Source organism: Eupeodes corollae, chromosome 3 (assembly GCF_945859685.1).
Source record: "Eupeodes corollae chromosome 3, idEupCoro1.1, whole genome shotgun sequence".
Lineage (NCBI taxonomy): Eukaryota > Metazoa > Arthropoda > Insecta > Diptera > Syrphidae > Eupeodes > Eupeodes corollae.
In genome coordinates, this window is record NC_079149.1 from 71,921,925 (window position 1) to 71,931,724 (window position 9,800).

The following is a 9,800-nucleotide window of genomic DNA, read 5'->3' on the forward strand; positions in this document are numbered from 1 at the left end:
TTCGTGTTGAAACAATACATACACACAATTCAGTATAAGAGTAATATGTTTTTGTCTCTTTTATTAAAAAAATTTGTGTGTCGCAATCCGCATGGTTTTACCCGCGGATTCCACGTGGTTTTAAACCAATTAAAACCAAGAAAGCCTTTTAATTTAAAATACCTGCGGGTATACGGATTTGAATTGTTTACTAATATAGGTACCTATATGTTTAATTTTTGTTTTATAGGGAACACATCATCATCAATCAATGAAAATGTTCTTAGATGAGAGTGAATAGATGGTAAGCACCCGTAAACGCTTTAATCTACGCAAATGATTTAGTTATATATTCAATTTAAGGAAACTCCATTTTTATTGGAACACAACTCCCATTCAAGTGACTGGCTCGTTTGGCTTCTTTTCACTTTCATTATTTGAAAGTAGCATATGGATTGTTTGGATACTATTGGACTAAAGTACTTGGAAATTGTTAATTTGGCCAACCAAGATTTATTATTTTTAGATTTTATATTTTTAGCAAATTGCCTTATGAGGGGATAATACATTAACTTTGGCGAGAAGATATAATGATGGTTTTTAGTAAAGCGGCTTAAAAACTGTTTCAACATTAAAAAAAATTTTAAAAGAACGGAAACCCGAACACTTATAAATTATACCTTTTTGAAAAGCCAGAACTCTACAATTTATAATTAATTTTAAATAAAGTTATTTTAGTCAATACTTTTTTTAATCTACCAAAAACTGTTATTTTGTCATGTTGCTTAATCAAGTAAGGCGAGAAGAAATAGTCTAAATTGTACTATGAATATTTCCCACTTATTCCATAGAAGTGCCCTATCTCCCTTATTAGTTTTGCTTCAAATTTTATATGAATCATTGATTATCTTTTAATAACCTACAAAAGTTTGTAATGTTTGATTTGTATATTCATTTAAACATACTTTTAACGATATTTAGTACCTATAAGATTTTAGATTTTAGATTTTTTAATAATAATCATCGTTCAACCGAACAGCACTCACTCATTTCTGAATGTATATAAGTTTTTAAGAACAAATTGAAATATTTCTTTTTTTAACCATGCACTTAATTCATTGTGCAAAGGATAAAAATAATTGCACAGAGTTGTTTGAAGCATATTTCAACCCACATTTTAGCGCATTCTGATCCACCCATCCATCAATTACCACCGCCAGAGAAGCAGCTTTGAACTAAAAACACCCGAATACCAAAACAATAAAGCATCCCAAATGGTTATTTTTGATTCCCAAAACAATGCATCTCCGAAAAAATTTCGACTTTTCACACTCCGATGGAACAAAAATTCATTAAAACTTTTTATTATTTCACATTTCGGACATTTATGTGACGTGAAGGAGCCATGTATTCCCCCATTCTTTTTAAAAGTACGCCCCCTGGTTTTGCCCTACCCGCCTTCATAAAACGAAAAAGAAATGTGATTCACAATGAAATTGAAGTTGAATTTCGTGGTGTTTCGAAGCGGTTCTGAACAGTGGCGGGCGATACGAATTCCAAACGAGAGTACAAAAATCTGGTAAATGGTAATTTGTTCGCAGATCCTTTGGATGCTTATATGAGATTTTTGTATGTTTTTATCCTTCGCTGAGCAATTGGATTAGCGCATTGGGTATAATTAATGATATAATTATTTTTCCACAAATTTATTGCAGCCCAGAGATAAAACTTACATCGAATATGCATACATATGTATGTACAAATACAGTTGCATGAATATATTGTATAGGTAGTTCAATAAAATTATGTTTCAAGATTTATTTTGGTTTATATCAAGAGCATTTTTTTTAATGCTAAATATTTAACTGTCTTGTAATATTTAAGTACACTACATAAGTGCAAATACTAAAACTACATTTTAGTTAAGGCAAATGTGGTATTGACGGCGATTCTCTGTTGACTCTTCTGGTTACGACCTTGCAAAAAATGAATCGAATGCATAGTATTTGGCATTCATATAAAAACTGTTTATGAAAGAAGCAATAACAAGGAAATTATGGCTTACAGAAATTAAGCCTGACATTGCCTTTTGAAAAAACGCCGGAATTTGTTTTATTTAAAATTGGAAAAAGATTCGGATATTTTTTTTGAAATATAAGCCATAAATTCAAAGAAAAAAAAGAAAGCAAAAGAGAAAGGGAAAGCCAAAAAAATCGAATAAATACTTAATTTATAATCTGCAAAATACAAATCTCTGATATACATAAGTTATGCAAATTTTAAGATTTTTAGTCAACCTTGAATCAATACAGACATATGGAAAATCGATATTGTCGACATTAGATATTTTTCGAAACTTTCGTTTCTTGCTCGTAGAAAAAATGGAAGTTATTTTGTAGTATATCTCATGATTAACAAAATCTAGAAAAGATACAACATGAAAATTTGCATTTTTAACAAAAATGTGAACGATGTTTTCATTATATCTGATTGTTTTACTGCAAGTCGGATGCCGTTACAATCACCTTGTTTGTTTAAATACCGAGATATAGTAAATACAGAACCGATTCTTAATTGCAGATTTTGGGATAGAAATGTTGGAAATTCTATCCAATTTATAAATTTAGAGCAATACTTAAGAAAAACTTTTCGATGAGCTTGCTCACAATAAGTGCGTTTTTTTTTAAATTCTATATATGTATACAGTAAGAAATTGACATTCTATAAAAAAAAAGTTCCTTAACAATTGCTTCAAAGAGGCGGTTTGTTCGTAGACTACTACATTATCATGTGGTGTTGAAGCGAGCTTGAAGTTCGCCTCAATTCTTTATATACCTGAATCGAGTTGAAATGAGCTTGGTTCGACTCGAATCCCTTCGGAGATCGGAGTCGAGTCAAAATTTGTGAAGAATAACCTGTATGGAGGAGTTGAATAAAGACAGATAAAGCATTATTGTTTGTTTATTTTCATTTTTGTGTATAAAAAATATAGTTTTGTTTTAATCAAATTAAAAAAAATGGACATGTAGTAGGTGTTCTTATATGTTGCTGAACTAATCAGTTCTTCGTTGTTTAACACGAATCAAACTATCTCACTGGGACTTCACACATCGAAAACATCGAAACACTATTTGCATTTTAGAAAGTGCTTAACAAACTTAATCATTTTTAAATCTTCTTGAGCGGTGGAAACACCAACAAGATTTATTTAATCTAAACCTAATTAGTAGATACAAATCAGTACATAAATATCTTTTCCATTGTTTTCTCTTTCAAAATAAGTTAGTCCATTTTCACTAACAAAACTAAATAATATCAACAATAATAGATTGATTTTTTTTTCAATGGAAAACACAAATGATTCCAAATGCACAACTATCCATTCGAGACTCGTATAAAAGTCAAAAACCCATACATAGTAAGATTTTACTCTAATTTTCATCGGTGGTTACTACGGATATTATTTTTGTTATTCGTGTAAGATCCTACTATACTATGGATAGGTTTTCCAACAAAACATGATATATTGCCTCCGCCGTCACCATTCTTTGTATTTTGGCAGTATGAAGTATAAAAGACAGAATACTATAACCCTGCATAAAAATTATCTTGCTGCATTTTTCGTTTTAATTCATACTTTTATTATGATTAATTTAATATAGATAAAATAGAATAATCGTCGTACTTCGGACAAATACATGTTCAAAAGTGAACAGTTTAACCTATTAAACTCCATAAATTTAAACTTGTTTTATTGATTGTATTGTAAGTACTATCCTAGAAGGAAAACAATGCTTCGATGTTCAAATTTGTAAGGAAGTCTGATTCTGTCTGTCTGTCCTGGCTTCTCTAACCCAATGAATTGGATCGATTGATTTAAAGTTTCAAATATAGGTTTTGAGCCGATTCGCGTTAGGCGCTTTTTTCATTTTTCTTAAAAAAAAAATATAAGCAGTCTCATACAAATTTTTTGGCCAAAATCAAGAATTCTAACTTAATACAAAAAAATATGTTTGTGTTGATGGAGGAGGGTACGCCCCATAGAACTGGTACTTTGCTTTTAACTATTCTCCAATTTCAACCGATTTTAATAATTTTTTCTGCTCAGGCGCTTATAAAATTTTGTTTTTGCTTTTTTGTTAAAAAAAAATACTAAGCATTTTTTCTTCAAGTTCTATATTTCGAAAATGGTGAAAAATGTTATCTCAAAATTAACTTTATAAAATACAAAAATTTAAAAATCAATGTTTTTTTTTGATAAATCAAATGGCATTTAAATTTTTGAAAACAAATTTTTTCCAGGTACATTTTTAAATTTTAAAATACAGGAAATATTTTTAACCGACTCTTTGAATAAACGAGCAAGTTCGTGCGACCTAAGTCCTTCATTTTATTTAAATTAGATGTTATAAGAAAAGCATTCAACGGATTGGTTTAAGGACCCTTTCAGTACATCTTGATATTGTTTTCTGTTACAAAATCTATGTGAAGGCTATGAAAATCTATATAGTTTTAGATTCTAGGAACTAGGCTGACCACGAGACTAGAAAAGGCAATAGTTAACAAAAAAAAAAACAGAAATTCGCCGAGACTCCCGCCGGTCTCATCAGTCTTTTCAGGATTTACTTAAAGAGTTGCAGTAAATATTATTTTAGATTTATTGTGGGATGTGGTTTTTTGACTAAATAATGAATTCTTAATCAAACAAATTAGGCATTTCTTTCCTAAAAAATTTAATTTTGCTTTTAAACTTCTTTCCTCCGATGAAGACGACTAATATCATAGACCACAACAAAACTATAAGTATACATTTCACAATATGTTTTGTTTGCTCACCCCTATCTTAAGTTCAAATCCATTATTACTGCCGTTGAGGAAGTGTGATGGGATGGAACGAGTTAATGCAAATTAAAACACTGCCATGTACATATACTACGGCGAATGTTACCGAGAATAAAGGCAGCGACTATTTGGGCTTAGACTTGTTGTTGGAACTAGACTCAGGCTAAAAGTCTTGAGTTTCAACAGTGTGAGCTAGTGCATCACGACATTCCGCATGAAGATGAAGACACCAAAGACATATTCTTCGAGCTAAGACATATGGCCACTGCTATCTTAGAAGATAACAAATGTCAATATTTACAAGGGGAGATGGAAATCTCCTGATTAACATGATTATCTAACGTTCCTAGGGCCAAGATTGACTTAAACTACTACCCTATTGTAGCCAAGGTAGGATTACGGATATCCCGATCGAAGCCAAAACATAGACGTACTGTAAAAAGATTTGACGATATAAGGCTACAATCGCAAGAGATTGTCATGTCATTTTCCGATTGAGTCTCTAACAACCTCATACGAAGCCCTAAATTAATTTATCAAGTATTGAAAACGAGTGGCAACATTGTCTAACTGCCATCAGCGATCGCTGTTATCATCGCTGAAGCACTAGATTTCACACGGCTACGACAGCGACACCCCGCCCTGGTTTGATGACTAGGAAATGTAAGGAGATAGCACCAATCAACCGGGGTGACGAACAAGAATTTCACCAACCCTACCTCAAAGTGAAGATAGCTATATCGAAACTGAAGACTAACAGAGCGGCGCGGCTGGAGCGGATTCTACCTTTGAGACATCTGTATATTTTCAAAGTACTTAAAGAATTTTTAAAGCAAAGCGGTAATATTCCCAGTAGGAACTCGTAGTTATATAATCTAAGAATAAACAACATGCACCTTGTCAATGAACATACTGCCCATAAGACTCATTTCTCTAACTTTTATACTGCCGCAGCACCTAAGTCATTTAATAAATTACCTTTGTCTATCAGAACAATTCAAAACTTAAACTATTTCTTAAAAAAAGTAAAAGACTGACTTTTTATAATTGATTTAAATTCTATTGATAACTATTATTGAATTTTGTATCATAGTTTTATAATCATAAAAAATATACCATTTGTTGTTATTTTTGCCTGAATTTTATGATAAATTATTTAGTACCTATGAATGTATGTATATACCTACTCTTTTTATATTCAGTTATACTATCTTTGAAACATTTATTGATTTACTAACCTCAATGAACCATTGTTTTATTATTTGTATTGCTGATTGTCACCCCACAACAGTTTCTTATAATTGTAAAATTAAATCACAATGTTTCATTCAATACTAACTTTCAAGTTAAAGAATGATAGCTATTATTTATTCCTTTTTTACACTTGCTATTGTACTAGTTTGAAGTTGGAAATGAAAAAATGAATTAATAAAAAATGTTTCTAATTCTAATTCTAATAAAGGAAACAGAAAAATGTATATTAAGTTTACAGAATTAATTAAATGAAAATCAAAATAAAATATATATAACTTTAATCTTCAGAGCAGGCAACCCTGTCCAAACTCTCGATGCGTCGATCGTTTCAGCAGCTTCGTTCATAAGTCGTTTTACATACACTATTCCTCTTGATGCGTAGCGTATACAGATGACAACTGTTTTTGTTTTTTTAAGGCCATTGCATGTTGAAAAATTGTTTGGTTGCTTTTAGTTAAAGCTTCCCTCATATGGAGAGGTTTTGTAGAGTTTAAGTCAATGTCTTGCAAGCATCTCTTTTATTTTGTTAACGAAATTGCACGATGGTCTTTAGAACAAAATTTCGGTCATACGGTGTTTTAAATTTAATAATTTCGCAAAGGAAGTTAAATGTAGAATCTAGATTTTCGTCGTCGAAATATGGGACGCCAAATAGGAAAGAATCATTTGCTACACTTTGGTTTTTTTGCACGTTTTACATCAGCAATAACTAATTAAATATTATTATTCATTAATTGAACTAATAGATTTGAAAATTTTAATGTCATCAGCGTATATTAAAACGGAGAACTTTTTATAACGGATGTTATGTCATTTATATGTATATAAGATAAATAATAAAGGACCTAAATGGCTACCCTGTGGAACACCAGAGTTTACGCAAAATTGGTCGGAGATTTCATTTCTGAATAGGTATAACGCTATAACTTCTGTTCTTAAGGTAGGACGAGATCCACGTCAAGAATTTGTCGTTAAAACCTAAGGCCTTAAGTTTATGGACTAAAGTCTTGTAACACAATTTTTCAAAGGCTTTACTGAAATCTGTGAATACGCAATCTACTTGCTTACGATCTTCGAAGGAGTCAAGGCAGAAAGAAGTGAAGTGAAGTAGGTTTGTAATTGTTGATTTATTTTGGACGAAACCATGTTGATTTTTACATACAATTGAATTACAATTAAAGGATAACATGTTACAGATAATGTACTCAAATAGTTTGGGAATAACGGACATTTTGGCAATCGGCCGGTAAATCGTTATTTCATTCTTAGACCCTTTTTTATGAATCGGAGTTATAAATGCACTTTTCCATAATAGTGGGGAAATTGAGCTTCTAAGAGATTCATTGAACAAAGCAAACCGAGGGTAGGATCAATGAGACACACATTTTTTTAAAACACATGATGGTACTCCATCAGGGCCAGGGTGAAAACAGTCATCAAGTTCTGAGACACAACGAACAATTGAATCCTCACATATTGTCAAGTCAAGTGAGATAAGGTGTGGATAATTTTGGGCTGCAAAGAACGAATCGGGAATTTGAAAAGAAGGAGGCACGTCGAAAGCATCTTTGAAGAAATTAGCAAACATATTTGAAATTATTTGGGAGTCATGACTTGTTGTGTTATTAAAAGACATATAGTTTAGGTAACCGTCAGTTTTTTTTTTACTTTTCAGGAAATCCCAGAAGTTTTTTGGGGTCTGTTTCAATTCATTTTCAATTTTTATAATATAGTCAGAGTATAGATTATTGGAGTAGTCAATGAAAATATTTTTAAGTTCGGAATAAATCCTGAAGTCTTCTTCTGCTCTAGTTTTACTAAATTTTAGCCATGTCTTTTTCTTTTATTTTTTAAGTTTTTTAACTGAGTGTCAAACAATAGGGGAGTTTTTGATTTATAGCGAGATTTCTTTAATGGCGTAGTTTCATATATACAGTTAAAAATAATACTATAAAAATTTAGACACATGTCATCAATATTACGATTTAGGAGCAGTTGATTCCAGTCAACATTACACAATAAGTTAGTTAGTTCATTAAAGTTATTATATCGAAACTGAAGACTAACAGAGCGGCTGGAGCTCCCTAAAACTTAAGAAAGGAGACTCTCTTAATCGGGCCAGCTATAGAGGTTTCTTGAACATCGCATATAAGATCTTTTCTGCCGTATTATGTGAACGTCTAAAGCCGTTTGTTAACAACCTGGTAGGTCCTGTGGCTTCAGACCAGAAAAGTGCACTATTGACAAAATATTCACATTACTTCAGATCTTGAAAAAAAAACTCTGGAACTTCAAGTCAATATCCGACTTCTCTTTATCGATTTTAAAGCCGCACATGACAGATAGAGCTCTACAGAGCCATTTCTTGTTTTGGAATCCCTGTCAAATTTATCCGTTTGTGCAGAATGACAATAGTAAATGCATGCTGCTCTATCAAAGTCGGAAAAGTTCTCACCGATGCATTTGATGTCAAAAAAGGTTTTAGACAAAGATCTTGAAAGAATTGCGAAAAATTAAATCTTCCACAATAGAGGCACAATCTTCCAAAGATCTATCCAACTATTTGGATACTCAGATGATATTGTCATAATGGGAAGATAAAAGCGTGATGTCAGTGGTGCGTTTTTGAGAATTGCGACGGAAGCGGAGAAGATGGACATTGAACAACGATGTTTTGCACAAAACTTCACCATGTACAGCAATAACTTTGAGGTAGTTAAAGACTTTGTCTACTTAGGCGCCGCTATAAATTCTGACCACGGCACCAGCGCTGCGATCCAACGGATGCAATTGAGTAGTAAAGTCCTCTCTCAATGCATCGCATCCCAGGCTTTTTTAAATTTTATGGTCTGTAACTTTTTTGAAAAAAATACTATAGGCTGTGATATCATGTTTATACGGACTGGCTATATAAACAGAAAATAATTAACAAATTTTGTTGGAGATGAGAAAAACAATAGTATATAAAATAGCTACAATCTAATATATAAAATTCTCATGTCACAGTGTTAGTTGCCATACTCCTCCGAAGCGGCTTAACCAATTTCAATGAAATTTTGCATATATATTCGGTAGGACTGAGAATAGGTTTTTATTTATTTTTATATTAGTAAGTGCTATGGTTTAATTGCATCAACATAGTACATGGTGCAACGATCTTACGGTAGTATTTAGTGACCTTTGCATTATCATTGCCAACTTACCACTCAGTCATTTCGGTATGGATTCACCAAATCGAAATGCATCTTATTAAATAGACACTGAATTGAATCGTGAACTACAATACAATATTGTAGAAATGGCTCACAATGTAGCACTAATGAATAAAGATTAAAGACCCATTTATGACCACATCATGCTTGCAGTTTCGGCAGGACAAGGTGGATTCTTTTTTTTGGATGCATCAGGTGAAACTGTAAAAAACATTCCTTATTTCGCTAATTATTGCTTAAATACGATCAAATAATGGTATCGCATTGGCTGTTGCATCTTCTGGCATTGCGGCAACTTTATTGAATGGAATTAGAACATCTGAATCAGTATTTAAACTGCCACTTAATATTCAAAATAACCCAGACGCGGTGTGCAATAAAGAAAAACGACCATCCATAGCTACAGTCCTGAAACAGTGTAAATTATTATCTGGGATGAATGCACATGGAACACAAACATTCGCCTGAGGCGTTGAACAGGACATTGAAAGATATAAAAACAACGACAGACTT

At 32.1% G+C, this 9,800-nt stretch overlaps 1 long non-coding RNA gene across 1 annotated transcript; it reads left to right on the forward strand.

Annotated features, from left to right (window-relative positions):
• Nucleotides 1–225: 225 nt before the first annotated feature.
• On the forward strand, nucleotides 226–670 carry LOC129949148 (uncharacterized). Its single transcript, XR_008782008.1, has 3 exons — nucleotides 226–283; nucleotides 343–458; nucleotides 521–670. It is a non-coding gene; the product is annotated as an uncharacterized LOC129949148 (long non-coding RNA).
• The last annotated feature ends 9,130 nt before the right edge of the window (nucleotides 671–9,800 follow it).